Source organism: Giraffa tippelskirchi, chromosome 4 (assembly GCF_054371585.1).
Source record: "Giraffa tippelskirchi isolate mGirTip1 chromosome 4, T2T-mGirTip1v1.2.pri, whole genome shotgun sequence".
Lineage (NCBI taxonomy): Eukaryota > Metazoa > Chordata > Mammalia > Artiodactyla > Giraffidae > Giraffa > Giraffa tippelskirchi.
In genome coordinates, this window is record NC_137278.1 from 196,279,034 (window position 1) to 196,296,131 (window position 17,098).

At 44.9% G+C, this 17,098-nt stretch overlaps 1 pseudogene across 1 annotated transcript; it reads left to right on the top strand.

Annotated features, from left to right (window-relative positions):
• Window positions 1-3,810: 3,810 nt before the first annotated feature.
• Window positions 3,811-5,649, top strand: LOC145546661 (MOB kinase activator 1A pseudogene; annotated as a pseudogene). Its single transcript, XR_014083131.1, has one exon. The product of XR_014083131.1 is annotated as an MOB kinase activator 1A pseudogene (transcript).
• Window positions 5,650-17,098: the final 11,449 nt, after the last annotated feature.

A 17,098-nucleotide genomic window follows, 5' to 3' on the forward strand; every position in this document is an offset into this window, starting at 1 on the left:
GTTTTTATCTGTTCCAAAAACAAAGACACAGAGCTGTATTAAGATATTTTTAATTTTTAAAAGTTTTAAGGAAATAACCTCACTGAGAAAGCTGATATTTAGCAAAGATTGAAAGAAGTCAGATATTCAGAGACCAAGGGTACTAGGGGTGCTAAGTCGCTTCATCATTTCCAACTCTGTGACTGCCAGGCTTCTCTATCCAAGGGGTCTTCCTGGCAAGAATACTGGAGTGGGTTGCCATGCCCTCCTCCAGGGGATCTTCCCAACCTAGGGATCGAATCCACACCACTTTACGTCTCCTGCATTGGCAGGCAGGTTCTTTACCACTAGAGCTACCCAGGAAGCCCAACAAGACTGGGAAACCTCCAAATGCATGGGGCATTAGGTAGGGTGGGTAGAAGGGTCTTACCTCATTAGCAGGTGACAATGGGCCCTAGATTAAATGTTGCTCTGGTCCCAGCTAACAGATATTGAAAGCAAGACCCAAAAGGATCAAAATGTTTCCAAGTAACTTAACCAAGTCCCAGAACAAAGCTCAAAAATATTTATAGAATTACAAAACTATCCAGCATTCAGCAAGATAAAATTCACAATCTGACAACCAAGAAAAGAATATGAGATGTACAAAGAAGCAGGAAAATATGATCCATAATGAGGAGAAAAATCCACCAAAACCAAGCCAGAACTGATACAGATGTAAGAATTAGCAGAACAGAACATTAAACCGATTGTTATAACAATACAGTTATAACTGTATATTCTGTGTTCAAAAAGTTACAAATGTGTCTACGAGACCCTAGGAGAGATGTTGAATAGGTTGATGTGTAAATTTGGAGTTGACACAAAAGGTCTGAGCTAAAAATGTAAATTTCAGACTCATTGGTAGGTATATGGATGGGTGTTTAAAGCCACAGCTTGAACAAGGCCACCAAGGAAGCGAAAGTGGATAGAGAAGAGAAAAAAGATCAATGAGTATGCCCTGAGACACACCAGGATCAAAAGTCTGGGAGAACAGGAGAAATCAGTCAAGCAGGCTCAGAAATAGCGGCTGCTATTTATAAAAATGTATATGTTGAAGCCTTAACTTCCAACATCATGATTTTTGGAGGTGACGAAACCCACAATGGGGACCAGCTGCTCAAAAGCCAATAAAGAGACCAGGTTGGTGGAAAGGACCGTTTACTTTATTTGTATTCTGGCAACCAGTGGGAGAGGGCAGACACCTAGCCAAAGGGTGACTCCCCCCACTGACCATCAGTGGGTTAGATAAAGCTTTTGTAGGTTGAGGGAAGGGGCCACATTCAGAAACAGCACAGTCAGCTCTGACAGTTATCTTGACATTGGTCATCGGTGGTTTGACCAGCATCACCTTGACTGTTTTAAGCACACTTAGTTTTCAGTTCCAGGGTCAGTTTGTTCCCATTTCCTTGAGGCCAGTTCTTGGAATTGTGGCAGCTTATGTCACGGCTACAGTCTTGTCATCCTGTAGTTAAATTCTCCACCTGGGGTTTCAGTATCTATAAGGCAGCTCACAGGATATGGTTCAAAATATTATCTATAGCCCTTGAGAAGGAACTAGAGGTCCTTTGACCATGCTTAATATCTAAACTCTTATTATTTGGTCTCCTTTGACTGTTTTCCATTGTTTCTACATGTTCTCACTTCTCTGAATAAATTTATTCTTCGGCTAAAGTTTTTCCACAGACAGAAGGCAAACTGAGCCTCAACTTCTTTTTCTATAAAATGGGGTTAGTAAAAGTAACTCATACAAATCTTACACAACAGTATCTTATGCAATTTTGATCTCGATGAGGCAGCAGCAAGCAGTGTCAAGAAGCAAGATCTTAATTCTCTGCCCAGGAACTGAACCTGGATAGCCTGAATGAAAACCAGGAATCCTAGCCACCAAACCAGCAAGGGTTAGAGGCTAGGAGGTGTTTTTCCCTGGAGCTTTGTCCCCAGTGAAAAATGCATTTATCACAGAGGCAGAAACTGCAAATGCAAGTATAAAGATTATTATTAGAGACAGCGCAACAAGTAGGAGAGCACATAGAAAAGCTGTTTGTTTAGTTGCAATAAAAGCAAGGCAAAGATGCACACCCAGCGAAAAGGGGCATGGGCGTCCCCCCTAGTGAGGAGGAGTGCACCAAAGAGGCGGTGAGGTCATTCATACAGGTCAGTTCCTTCAGGTCTTTGTCTTCCTTCCGGCCAATTATCTGATTTCTTTTTCCACACCTTAACTACCCTGGGGCCCTCCTCTGGAATGCATACGCACCCCTCAGCCAAGATGGATCTTGAAATGAAGGCTTCTGGGAGGAGCAAGATTCATTATGGCCTGGAGTTATCCCCTGACTTTTGACTCCAAGGGGCCTTTCTACACGTGTGCAGTGTCTCCCTTATCCTTTACTCAGACAAGGTTTTTGCCTCTTTGTCCTTGCCTTGATTATTCTCTTGAGATATTTACAGGGGACAAAGACTGGCTATTTACCCTGTTTCTGTTGTTACTTCCATTTCTGAGAGCAAACAGGGGGCTGGTTGTAAATTCCTCAGCTCAGCTCAGCTCGGTCGTTCAGTCGTGTCCAACTCTTTGTGACCCCATGAACCGCAGCACACCAGGCCTCCCTGTCCATCACCAACTCCCAAAGTTTACCCAAACTCATATCCATTGAGTCGGTGATGCCAACCAACCATCTCATCCTCTGTCGTCCCCTTCTCCTCCTGCCTTCGATCTTTCCCAACATCAGGGTCTTTTCAAATGAGTCAGCTCTTCGCATCAGGTGGCCAAAATATTGGAGTTTCAGCTTCAGCATCAGTCCTTCCAATGAATGTTCAGGACTGATTTCCTTCAGGATGGACTGGTTTGATCTCCTTGCAGTCCAAAGGACTCTCAAGAATCTTCTCCAACACCACAGTTCAAAAGCATCAATTCTTCGGCACTCAGCATTCTTTATAGTCCAACTCTCACATCCATACATGACTACTGGAAAAACCATAGCCTTGACTAGATGGACCTTTGTTGACAAAATAATGTCTCTGCTTTTTGATATGCTGTCTAGGTTGGTCATAACTTTCCTTCCAAGGAGTAAGCGTCTTTTAATTTCATGGCTGCAACCACCATCTGCAATGATTTTGGAGCCCAAAAATAAAGTCAGCCACTGTTTCCACTGTTTCCCCATCTCTTTGCCATGAAGTGATGGGGTCTCCTCACCTGGAGACCACCTATCTCTTGCCTCAGGAAATGCCAAGAGGAGGCTGGCTGATTGTAAATGTCCAACCTGGAACTGGTCTATCTCCTGCCTAAGTCTCATATAAATATTAAAGAATTACAGCCATAAAAAAGAATAAAATAATGCCATTTGCAGCAACATGAATGGACTTAGAGATTGTCATATTCAGTGAAGTAAGAAAGAGAAAGACAAATACCACATGATATCACTTATATGTGGACTCTAATATATGACACAAGTGAACTTAGTGACGAAACAGAAACAGACTCACAGTTGTAGAGAACAGACTTGTGGTTGCCAAGGGGTCAGAGTGTGGGAGAGGGAAGGACTGGGAGCTTGGGATTAGCAGATGCAAACTATTAAATATATAGGATGGGTAAACAACAAGGTCCTACTGTATATCACAGGGAACCATATTAAATATCCTGTGATAGACTATAATGGAAAAGAATATGAAAAAAGAATATATATATATATATACATGTATAAAGCTGAATCACTTTGCTGTACAGCATACGTCAATAAATTTTTTAACCAATATTAAAGAGTTAAATGAGAGTTGCTCACACCCGTTTGCACCAGCTCTGCATCGGTTCCACTCGGGCTTGGAGCTGTGGCGGCTCCGGCTTCGGCTGTCCGCCGGCTTCGGACCTTCCGCCCCTTCCCAGTTCCGCGCGGACTCCGAGTCCTGACCGCGGCGGGGGCCAGCGGCCCCTCCCCTCCGAGGACAGAAGATGAGCTTCCTCTTTAGTAGCCGCTCTTCTAAAACATTCAAACCAAAGAAGAATATCCCCGAAGGATCTCATCAGTATGAACTCTTAAAACATGCAGAAGCAACTCTAGGAAGTGGGAATTTGAGACAAGCTGTTATGTTGCCAGAGGGAGAGGACCTCAATGAATGGATTGCTGTTAACACTGTGGATTTCTTCAACCAGATCAACATGTTATATGGAACTATCACAGAATTCTGCACTGAGGCAAGCTGTCCAGTCATGTCTGCAGGTCCAAGATATGAATATCATTGGGCAGATGGTACTAATATTAAAAAGCCAATCAAATGTTCTGCACCAAAATACATTGACTATTTGATGACTTGGGTTCAGGATCAACTTGATGATGAAACTCTTTTTCCTTCTAAAATTGCACTTTGATTCTGTGATGCAGCTGCAGGAGGAAGCCCACCTCAACACCTCCTTTAAGCACTTTATTTTCTTCGTTCAGGAGTTTAATCTGATTGATAGGCGTGAATTGGCACCTCTTCAGGAATTAATTGAGAAGCTTGGATCAAAAGACAGATAAATTTTTCTTCTGGAAAAGTTACCTTCTTGCTTCATCTACTGCTAGAGCTATCTCACTGCTTTCTGTTATAGACTAGTGATACAGACTTTAAGAAAACAGGATAAAAAGACACCAATTGTCTGTGTCTACTGATAAAATTGTCCCAAAGGTAGGTTGGCCTAATACCTTCAGAGAGAAATTCAGGACATGACTGAATTTGAGGCACTGTATAAATCACTGCTGTTACTACCACAGAGTCATTTTTGGTTATAGTATATGAGGACTAACTTGTAGTTTATTAGTTTACTTATTCATGTACTGAAGATCTTCTTGACTGTAGTCAAGTCATCTTGACTGAAGTCTATTTCAGGTAACAGCATGATGGATATAAAAAATTTCTACCAATAATTTGTTAACAAGCTTCCAGAACATATTTCCTAATAATGCAATCAGATCAGTTTTATTCTGCTTTTATATTACAAATAGGCATTTTGAAATTTTCTTTAGATTAAAAACATTTGTGTCACTTTGGATAACCTTTTAGTTTGAAGTTTGTATGCTAGTGTTTTTATAGGTTATATATATATGTATATTTTTTTCAAAATCCATGATTGCAGTTTAAATCATCATAAGATGTGGTATGGGAGTAACCAGAGTTATTTCTAAAATGACTTTATTTTTTAATCTTTATTTGGGATTTTATTCACAGCCTGTCTAAATTTTTAGTGTGTATCAAAGAATTCTTTTAAGGCATCTGAGAATTAATTGTCTTGCAGATGTTTAGTTTGAAAAGCTTCATTCAGATTAATTTTAATATGTAGGTTTAGGCTGAGAAAAGGAAGACTTCCAAAAAAATTATAACAAATTTGGGTCTCAAAAATCATTATTTTCATTCATGTTTTTGGTTTCAGAGGCCTTGAAATTTGTATAGGAGAATAGAAGAAAGTACTCAAGAGTACTTGATTATTTTGAGTTTTCCTTAAAATAGAAACTATTTCTATGTATTTTTATTGTGTCTTGAGACATAGTTAAAAGTAGTATAGAAATGCATGAACTTTATCCCAATAAGGTTAAAACATAAGGAAAACCACAATAAAAAACCTTAAAGGTGTGCACATTTTATAACCCAGCTAAAAAAAAAAAAAAAAGAGTTAAATGAGATAATACAAGTGACAGGCTTAAGGTGGCATCAGGCACACTGTGAGCTGTACTGGGGAGGGGTCCTCTGGTGTCTCACTGCCTTGACATCCACCATCGGAGGGCAAGATCCTTCTTGTGACTATGATCTTAGAATCACACTTTTTACCCTTTATCAGTCAGTCTCGTGGAATGCAACATAAATTACTACTATCATCAAAGGTATTTTCAGGGTCCCAAGACAATTTTAAATCCCCACTCTCAGTCTCTGGCTGGTCAGAAAGACTGTACTATTCACCCTCCAACACTCACTCTTTCTTTCCCTTTTCTTAGTCAAAGAAACCTTACCGCTCCCTTCATATTCCCTGTTGTAATACGGCCCCTCACAAAAGTAGCGAGTGATGGAGCCAAATAGAGTACTTTCTGGATCTTCAGCTCTACCACGCTGAATGGGTTCAGGAGCGCCACAGTCCACAGCTACAGGAGGAAGGCAGGAGAGAGATGATCAGGATAAACACTTCTTCCCAGGAAGAGTCCCTGGGCCAGTCCATCTTCCCAGCTGTGTTCCTCACTCCTTCCCTGACTCCTCCACCCATAAGCACATCTGGGGTGAATCCCCCACATCAGCCTCTCTGTGGCCATGCTCATCTCCCCAGCCTACTGAGTCCTGCCACTTCAGATGGCCCCTAGAAAGCTGCAAGAATGAACTTGGATCCCAGTGGTTGGTGAGGCCTCTGCAGGAATGGATCTACACGATGCTATTAACTCTAGCAATATCATAGCCCCTTTCTTTGTAAGAAACCTGCTAGTCTGGCCAGCCTGGGCTCAGATCAGAACTAGGATTCTAAGACTGACTTCCCTTCAAAAGACCAATCCGCTGTCTCACTATCCTAAGAAGAAACCATGCATTTGTATCTCAATGCCTTAATCTTTCCATTACCTTTGGTAGAGGGAAAAATGTTCCCCCCTTTTCTTTTAGTGAAAGAAGGTTTATTCAGGAAGATACATACTCCATAGGCAGAGTGTGAGCCATCTCAGAAGATGAGGCACCAGGGTTGTCAGTTTTCACAGGACTGGGTAACTACAGACATTCAACAAATGCTTATTGAGAGCCTGCTGGGTTCTTACAGGATGTTCCACTGTATCCCCCAGAGTACACCCTCTTCTATTTCTCTCTCCCACTTTTGTGTCCTGGGCTCTTCCTCCAGCCCTACCCTTTTTCTTTGCCCCCATCCCAATTTCCATCCTGACCCTGTGTCCCCAGACTCTCCCTTTCCCCTTCTGTATCCCCACTGCCTTCCCTAAGCCTCTTGGTCTCTACTCCCCCCTCCTCTCCATATTCTCCTATCTCTGCCACTCCATCACAGGAAGAAGCAACTGGGGTGGGTCAGGCTGGAGCTCCAGGGGGCCTAGATCTGAATGGCAGCAAGGATTACCAGCACCAAACCTCTTCTTTGTGCTGGTTGACATCCTATCTGGCTTTCTGGGTGGCAGTCCTATTGATTCATTCTTCCATCCATCCATCAACCATTCAGTGGGCACCTGTTTCGAACAAGCCTCTGTTTCATGCTGGGAACACCCATATATGTTTATTTCTGCCCTCTTGTTTAATCAGCAGAGCAGCCCCAGGACAGGAGCGGATGATGGTCATTGAACCCACTATACAGAGAGGGGGAGTTAAAGCCCAGAGAGGGGAGGTGAGCTGCCAAGCTCCATGGCCTTTGGTGTGGGTGATGGGGTACTCTGAACCCAGTTCTTCTCCAGCAGACCAAAGATCTGGCATAAGAGGGAACAAGAGAGGGAAATGAGCATTGCTGAGGGCCCCAGCTCCTAACTTGAGTGGTCTACCATGTATTCTTTCTAAGGAATATACTCAGTCACTGAGGGAGGGGGCCAGGTCCCCCATGTTCTACCCTAGAACCTGACTTAGGTACATACTCATTCTCCTGGGACAGTTCCACTTGAGACTCTGCAGGAAATCACAGAGGGACAGAGAAAAGTGAAACACTAAGAACCCACCATGTGCCAGGCTCTGTGCCAGCAGTCTTCATTTCCACCCTCTCTTCATCTTTCCAAATAGGCACTGCAACCCCTTTTCTGCAGTGAGCCTCTGGGATTTTAATCAGCATGCCCCAGATTCCATACTCAGTGAGCTGTGGGGCCAGCAGGTGGCGTGCGGACTCAGAAGACCAGACACAGTGCCCTTTCTGCTAAACTTCACCTTCAACCACTTTCCTTCCTAAAAATGCTCACGATAGTTCAGCACAGCTCCACCACTGGCATTCTACTGCTCTTTGGTTTCAGCTCCTTTTTCACTTATTCAGCAACAACCTTAGAGGGACTGAGCTGGGCTCCCATGTGCAGTGCTAGGGTCACCCCAGTCCCTGCCCTTGTGGGCTGCCAGCTAATTCCAGAGACATCTTTATATTCAACCAATATTTATTGAGAGCTTATTTGTGTCCCCGATGGCTCAGCAGGTAAAGAATCTGCCTGCAATGTAGGAGACACAGGAGAGGTGGATTCAATCCCTGGGTTGGGAAGATCCCCTGGAGGAGGAAATGGCAACCCAGTCCAGTATTCTTGCCTGAAAAATCCCATGGACAAACAAGCCTGTTGGGCTATAGTCCATGGGTCACAAAGGGTCAGACAAGACTGAGTAACTAACACTATGAGTAGGATTATTCAAAGTATTCTGGGTTGAGCTACCATCCACTTTTTGACAAAAAGAGTCCCGCTTTAAAGAGATACATATGTTGACACCGAAGCTCAGAATTATATCACTTTCTATTGCTTTGGCAAGTGGAAGAGAAAGATGTGGAGCCAACACTTCCCTCAGTTCAGTTCAGTTCAGTTGCTCAGTTGTGTCCGACTCTTTGCGACCCCATGAAATGCAGCACACCCTGGACAATAATAAACATCAACATTAATTTATAAAGAGAGATACAGGGAATCAAAAGCCAAAAATGGAATTGATCTCTGGCCTTGGATCAATAAGGAGGCTTTACCACAAGAAACTTGGGGCCATCTTAGCAGAATGACCCAAAGCATTCGGGAATTGGGGCTAAAAGACAACTTTGTCCCAGCATACCAGCCCCTTCTCCAAGACTGAAACCAAAAGGAGAATGTGAAACTGTCCAAGGAACTTCATGACTGACAAGGACAACTAGAGCCTGAGTGAGTCTCTTTATGGAGAAGGTGCAAGACCTCACTTGAACGAGAACATCAGTAAACGATTAGACAGTTCCAGTATGCTCATCCTGACCTAGGGACTAGAGAGGAGCCCAGACAGTGCTTCACCTGTACAACTTCAAATCCATCCACACAGGTTATCTTCACCACTCTCTGAACATATATTTTGCTTTCAGGATCCCAGAAGGAATTGGCAGTGACTTCTTTAGGACAACGAATTGCTTGAAAAGGATAAGAAAAGAAATTTACCAAGTTGCTCGAGAATCTCTATTATATATACATCATTCTCACATTTGTTGGACTTCCCTGATGGTTCAGTGGTAAAGAATCCCCCTGCCAATGCAAGAGATCCATGTTTGATCCTTGGGTCAGGAAGATCCCCTGGAGAAGGAAATGGCAACCCACTCCAGTATTCTTGCCTGGGAAATCCCATGAACAGAGGAGCCTGGCGGGCTACTGTCCATGGAGTTGAAAAAGAGTCTGACATGACTTACCAACTAAACAACAAAAAGAGTTGGACACTACTCACCGACTAAACAACAACAACATATTTTCTACAGTTGTTGAGTCATCCTCAGTCCTGACACCCAGCATTCCAATATGGAGGTGGTTAAAATAATATGGCAGGGAATTCCCTGGCAGTCCGGTGCTTAGGACTCAGTGCTCTCACTGCTGAGGGCACAGGTTTGATCCCTAGTCAAGGAATTAAGATCCCACAAGTCTCACAGTGAAACGAAACAAAATAAAATGAAATAATGTCATTACTAACTAACAACCCCCAGGCTGTCTGCACTTGAAAATCCAGTTGAAGGATTCCTACAAGTTGAAGGTTTCTCACAACCACTGACAGGTTTACATGGTGCTGAGGAGCTGCTGTGTCCTCAGGACACCCATTGGTACAACAATCTACTGTTTTGATTTTACCTTGGGCAAGGACTCTGGTCCCACCAACCAGAGGGCAGCTTCTAGGTTACTCACGATCTCCGTGGTAATGAAATTTCCATCCCTTTCTTTGTTCTAATCCATCAGTTTAGAAGATGATATTGAGAGCACTGCTCTGGGTTTCAATAGTTAGAGGCCCAGGAAAGCCATTCCCACAGTAAGGACCAATTGCTGGTCTCCTGCCACAAACTGAAGAGAAACAAAATGGGGAAATCAGAAGAGAGAAAGAGCTAAAAGGAAAAAGTAACACAGAAGGGATAAAAGTCAAATAAGAAGGAGGGAAAGAAAAAAAGAAGGTACAGAAAGCTATATAATGTGTCTTCAAGGAGAACTCTCTCTGGGTGATTTGGGAGAAAACTGACCATCCATCACGCACAAGTAAACTGTCAGGATACTGGCCCTCGGAGTCAGCCGGTTCCACATCAGAGTCTTCCCCCTGCATGGTCACCACCACTTGGAACCCCTCCTCCAACCGGATCTACAGTCACACCTTGAGCTCTCTGGGTATGGACTGGAGTAATTGGAACTTGTGACCTGCCGCAGTCATTGTGGTGAATATATGTGGGGAGTGATGGGCGGGAAAGACTGACCCCAAGGGGCTGGGCTGGGCACCCCTTGTGGAGCCCAGACGGGAGAGGGCTGGGTTCAGGACTGAGCCCTGGGCGTAGGCGGGTGGAGGCAGGGAGACCTAATTAGGCCACAGAGCCAGAGAAATCCTCGCCTCCCACAGCTCCTCCTCCTCACCCTCCATCTGCCTAGGGGGCTTGTGCCACACCCCGGAAGTCCCATACATCTCTGCTCTGAACTCCATCTCCTGCAGACACAGCTTCTTCTGTAATCTCTTAGGAGACAGTCACCTTCTCATCCCCCTGTTCAAGTGCCGAGAAGGAGTAGTCTCAATTCATTTCACCTCTGGAACATTCCAAAGCCCCTGTAGTCCACCTTCAAATACTCAAACTCTTGGCTTCACCAAGCACAACCTGTGCCTGCATTTACAGTCTTAGCTCTTTTTTGTTGTTTAAAAAAAAAATAACAACAAGGCGCTTCCCGTGTTACTTCACTGACTCCTCACACCAACTTTGCAAAGATTGAGTTGTTATCCACCCTTTTATCAAGGAAGAAACTGAAGCTCAGGGAGATAAGGGACTTTTGCAAACCCCACAGCTGATACAGGACAGCGAAAACGTGTGCTTTTCAGCACACCTCAACACCTCTAGGTGTCCTGAAGACGTGCTGTATCGCCCACTCCTCAGTCCCCACATCCTTACAGATGCTCCCTCCTTGGAATTCCTGCCTTGATGAAGATGACAACAGGTGCTCACACTTTCCTGCTGACCCCACTACTGCAGACTCCTCGGTGAGCCCAGCCCTGGGTGAACATTCCTATAGGCGCCCCCAGCTCTGCTGGACTCCCCAGGCCCTGTACCCACCATCAAGCACTGATCCACCTGAAAAAACCAACTCTTTAATTTTTATAAAGACTTGAGCTGATGCACAGAAAAACAGGCAAATAAACTATGTTCACATGGAAACAGAAAGTGAATACTATAAAACAGAAGAGAGCAAACTTGTTAGCCTTCAAGGTCAAGTTAACTATATGGTTAAAAGTTGAATTTATCTTTGAAAAATAGCAGAATTCAAAGTTATACACACATGTGGTTACTTTTATTTTTAAACCTATGTGTAGTACAAAATACTCAAATTATTAATCTGAGTTACTTTTAGTGGCATTTTGGCTGTTTTGTTTTCCCCTATTCTCCACTGTTTGCAAATTTTATTTAAGGAGTATATATTAATTTTATCTTATTTATTTTTATCTCTAAACGTAGGTCTAGGTATATACTTTTTGCCCTGGCAGGGAGAAACTCATGTCATGTTTTCAATAACAAAAATAAATGAGATAAATGAAACTAACATTCACTCATCAAATAAAAATAAAACAAATAGTGGAATCTATATGTCTGTATCAATACATCTCTATCTAGACATATCTAGATATAGATAGAGATAGATACAGATACAGGCGCAGGTATATAGACACATGGATATAAATATATCCACAGAGGGAAAACTTCCATTACCTTAAGAGAGAAATTTTTTTCTCCCCAGAATGAAATCTGAAAAGGTATGATCAATATAACAATGTCTTCGATACTTGTTTCAAAACAAGTACCTGAGCAATCTTCACATGGCCATTTCCTCTTTCTGTCTGGGGTATAAGTCAAGGGTATAACACACTGTAAAAGTCAAGGTTGTTGTATGTGGTTGGGCAGGGTGCAGGTCAGGCTGGGGCAGAGCTAATGAGGTCTAGTCATGCTATATGCTACCAGGACAGAACTCAGAACCCCTAGGATAGATGGACGAGCTCCTGCCAAGACTTACCTTCTTGGACCACCTCTTCTACCTGTACATCTGCCATCCTACCTTCATGGTAAATGCACAATACACAAACACATACCACACACACACACACACACACACTGCTGCCCAGATACTAATGTGTAATTTGCTAGACCAGATGCACCTTCTTTATTTTAAAGTTGTTTTTCTTTTTTTATGTAGACCATTTTTTAAAGTCTATTGAATTTCTTTCAATATTGCTTCTGTTTTATGTTTTGATCTTTGGCCACAAGGCATGTGAGATCCTGCTCCACAAACAGGGATCAAATCCTCACCCCATGCATTGGAAGGCGAAGTCTTAACCACTGGACACCCAGGGAAGTCCCTAGATGCCCCTTCTTTTTTTCCTCCTAATCTGGCCCTCACCAGCTTCCTTATCTTTTGTCCTTTCTCACCTGACAGGGCACAGATCATGTCATGGGTCATGCCATGGATCAGCCCTGCCAGCAGGTTCACTCCTCAGCTCCGACATACAAGCCTGCTGGAGAAACCCTCCAACCTGGATCCACCTGGCCTCTTCCGTGCATCTGCTCTCAGACTACTTTCAGTGATGACCTGCTCACTGCCTCACAGGGAGCTGCCCCAGGGCCTGGGAATGTGCCTGGCACATTAAATAGGTAGCTTCCAAATGGATAAGTGAGCAGGCAGGTCGAGAGATGGAGGGACTCATCTGATAAAGGAAACAAGCAGGGTAGATGACAGAGGCCTGAGAACTCAGAGGCCATTCTGGATCTGAGCCTCCCAGGGGAACACATTGTCTTGGGGTCTCTGAGCCCTAGAGAGAAGGCTTCCCTAAAGAGCATACGTTCCATACAGAACACCACGGCCTGGAGGATGGGAGAGACAAGAGCCCTTTCTCCTTCCAGGGCCCTGGCTTCTGCTCGGAAAAGATCAAGTCACTGGTGGTCCACAGCCACCCTGTTTGCCCAGTCCCTGGCACTGTGACCCTCAGGGGCTCACACTCTGGACCAGATGCTGAGGATAAGAGGATGTGTCCAACCCGTCCTCAGCTGCCCTTGTTTCCCTAAGGGACCAGTTCATCGGCAGACCTGAGTCCATTGAGGGGGGAGGAAGGGATTTTGGTTTTTGGGTTTTTTTAGCTGAGATCTTAGTTCCCTGATCAGGGATCAAACCCATGTCCCCTACATGGGAAGCTGGGAGTCCTAACCCCTGGACCACCAGGGAAGTCCTGGGAGGGTCTTGAAACAGACCCTAGTGGTCCTTTGTGGTTGCAGAAGCCCCTGCTCTATGTGTCATTTTTGTAAATTTCTTTATTAGCTGCACTGCATGGCATGTGGGATCTTAGTTCCCTGGCCAGAGATCGAACCCACACACCCTGCATTGGATACATGGTGTTTCAACCACTGGACCTTCAGGTAAGTTCCCTCAACATGTCATTGCTGAGAGAAGCAGGGCCGGGCCCCAGGGCAACCAAGCTTCTCTCTCCTCTGTACCCTCCTGCACTTCCTGTCTCTAATCCTTGCTCCTATTCCATTATTCTGGGCCTTGAACTCTGTTCCTGGATCAGAGCTGCTGACTGACTAAGGACAGGGAGAACAGGGTTAATGGAGAAGAGAGTGCCACGAAACACACCCCCCTCAACTGCGATTTCCACTGCCCTTTGGGTAGGAACCCTGAACACACAGCTGCAGTCCCCAGGAAGGGCCCTGAGGAAGGGGGGATTCCCATCAGATTTAGAAAGGGACATCTGGGCCTCCAACCCAAGGCTTTTCTGTCCCTAAAAGCCCATCTCTAGCCCTTCCCAGAGAGAAGGCAATGGCACCCCACTCCAGTACTCTTGCCTGGAAAATCCCATGGATGGAGGAGCCTGGTAGGCTGCAGTCCATGGGGTCTCGAAGAATCAGACACGACTGAGCGACTTCACTTTCACTTTTCACTTTCCTGCCTTGGAGAAGGAAATGGCAACCCACTCCAGTGTTCTTGCCTGGAGAATCCCAGGGACGGGGGAGCCTGGTGGGCTGCCGTCTATGGGGTCGCACAGAGTCGGACACAACTGAAGCGACTTAGCAGCAGGCCTTCCCAGGCTACCAGGGTGGCTCAGAAGGTAAAGAATCCGCAGGCAATGCGGGAGACCGGGGTTCTATCCCGGGTTTGGGAAGACCCCCTGGAGGAGAGCATGGCAATCCACTCCAGTATTCTTGCCTGCAGAATCCCCATGGACAGAGGAGCCCGGTGTGCTACAGTCCATGGGGTTGCAAAGACACAATTGAGTGACTAAGCACAGCACAGCCCTTCCCCATCCAGGCCAGCAGGTGGCAGCACCATCAGGAATTTCAAAACTAAATTAAACTTGAAACCGAATTTTTTTGTCTGGTTTCTTTATGTAAATATTTCATTCCATACAATCATCCTCACAGAATGGTTCACCCATCCTGCCTCCACAGTCCCTCCCTCCCCCTTCCCTCTTCTGCATGACCCTGCTCTCCCTGGACACAGAGTAGATGAAGACACTGTCATGAGAGTCAGAGATCCAACAACAGGCCTTGAAAAATGTGAGTAAGCCTGGTGGGGACCAAGGAAGGAGGGAGACACCAGAGGAGATGGTTCTGGGCATGGGGGGCCCCCTGTGCCCAGACTTACTCAGGGAGGTGGGAGCACCTGCCCCTCCCCATACACCTTATCCCTCCAGTGTGCACACGCATGCACGCTCGCAAACGCATGACCCAACTCTTCTCCCGAGGAGAAAGGAGACTCAGACCCAGGAGGTGAGGCCACACTGCCTTCCTCCTCCAGCTCATAGGGAGCAGCGAGGTGGGGAGGAGTCCCTCAGTCTGTAGGGTCAGCCTCTGTGCCTGAGACCCTCTTCCATAGGTGGTCTCTCCCAGAGGCCTGGATAGTTGAAGGAAGGCTTCCCCAAAGAGCAGACATTTAATACAGAACACGATGGCCTGGAGGACAGGTGAGACAAGAGCCCTTTCTCCTCCCAGGGCCTGGTTTCCGCTCGGAAAAGACCAAGTCATTGGTGGTCCACAGTCACACTGTTTGCACAGCCCCAGGTGCCATGACCCTCAGGGGCTCACACTCTGGACCAGAAGCTGAGGATAAGAGGATGTCTCCATCCCATCCTCAGCTGCCCTTGTTTCCCTAAGGGACAAGTTCATTGGCAGGCCTGAGTCCATTGAGAGGAGGAGGAAAGTTTTCTTTCTTTTTTTTCAGTTGCACTGCATGTGGGATTTTACTTCCCGACCAGGGATCAAACCCATACCCCTTGCACTGGAACCTCAGAGTCTTAACCACTGGTTTTTGTTCAGCCACTCAGTCGTGTCTGAGTCTTCACAGCCCCATGGACTGCAGCAAGCCAGGCTTCCTTGTGCTTCACCATCTCACCATCTTGCTAAAACTCATGTACATTGAGTCGCTGATGCTATCCAATCATCTCATCCTCTATTGTCCCCTTTTCTCCTGCCTTTAATCTTTGCCAGCATGAGGGTCGTTTCTAATGAGTTGTCTCTTTGTATCAGGTGGCCAAAGTATTGGAGCTTCAGGTTCAGCATCAGTCCTTCCAAAGAATATTCAGGAGTCATTTCCTCTAGGATTGACTGGTTTGATCTCCTTGAAGTCCAAGAGACTCTCAAGAGTCTTCCCCAGCACCACAGTTCAAAAGCATCAATTTTTGGTGCTCGGCTTTCTTTATGGTCCAATCCACACCCATACATGACTACTGGAAAAACCATAGCTTTGATTAAATGGATCTTTGTCGGCAAAGTAATGTCTCTGCTTTTTAATATGCTGTCTAGATTGGTCATAGCTTTTCTTCCGAGGAACAAGCATCTTTTAATTTCATGGCTTCAGTCACCATCTGCAGTGATTTGGGAGCCCAAGAAAATAAAGTTTGTCACTGTTTCCCCATCTATTTGCCGTGAAGTGATGGGACCAGATGCCATGATTTTAGTTTTCTCAGTGTTGAGTTAAGCCAGCATTTTCACTCTCCTCTTTCACTTTCATTAAGAGGCTCTTCAGTTCCTCTTTGCTTTCTGCCATAAGGGTGGTTTCATCTGCATATCTGAGGTTATTTCTCCTGACAATCTTGATTCCAGCTTGTGCTTCATCCAGCCCAGCATTTCACATGATATACTCTGCATATAAATTAAATAAGCAGGGTGACAATATACAGCCTTGTCATACATCTTTCCCAGTTTGAGACCAGTCTGTTGTTCCATGTCCAGTTTTTACTGTTGCTTCTTGACCTGCATACAGGTTTTTCAGGAGGCAGGTAAGGTGGTCTGGTATTCCCATCGCTTAGTTTGTTGTGATCCATACAGTCAAAAGCTTTAGCGTGGTCAATAAAGCAGAAGTACATGTTTTTCTGGAACTCTTGCTTTTTCTATGATCCAGCAGGTGCTGGCAATTTGATCTCTGATTCCTCTGCCTTTTCTCAATACAGCTTGAACATCTGGAAGTTCTTGGTTCTCATACTGTTGAAGCCTAGCTTGGAGAATTTTGAGCATTACTTTGTTAGCATGTGAATTGAATGCAATTGTGTGTTAGTTTGAATATTCTTTGGCACTGTCTCTCTTAGGGATTGGAATGAAAACTGACCTTTACCAGTTCTATGGCCACTGTTGAGTTTTCCAAATTTGCTGGCATATTGAGTGCAGCACTTTCACAGCATCATCTTTTAGGACTTGAAAAAGCTCAGCTGGATTTCCATCACCTCCGTTAGCTTTGTTCGTAGCAATGCTTCCTAAGGCCCATTTGACTTTGCATTCCAGGATGTCTGGCTCTAGGTGAGTAATCACACCATTGTGGTTATCTGGGTCGTGAAGATCTTTTTTGTACAGTTCTTCTGTATATTCTTGCCACTTCTTCTTAATATATTCTGCTTCTGTTAGGTCCATACTATTTCTGTCCTTTATTGTGTCCATCTTTGCATGGAATGCTCCCATGGTATCTCTAATTTTCTT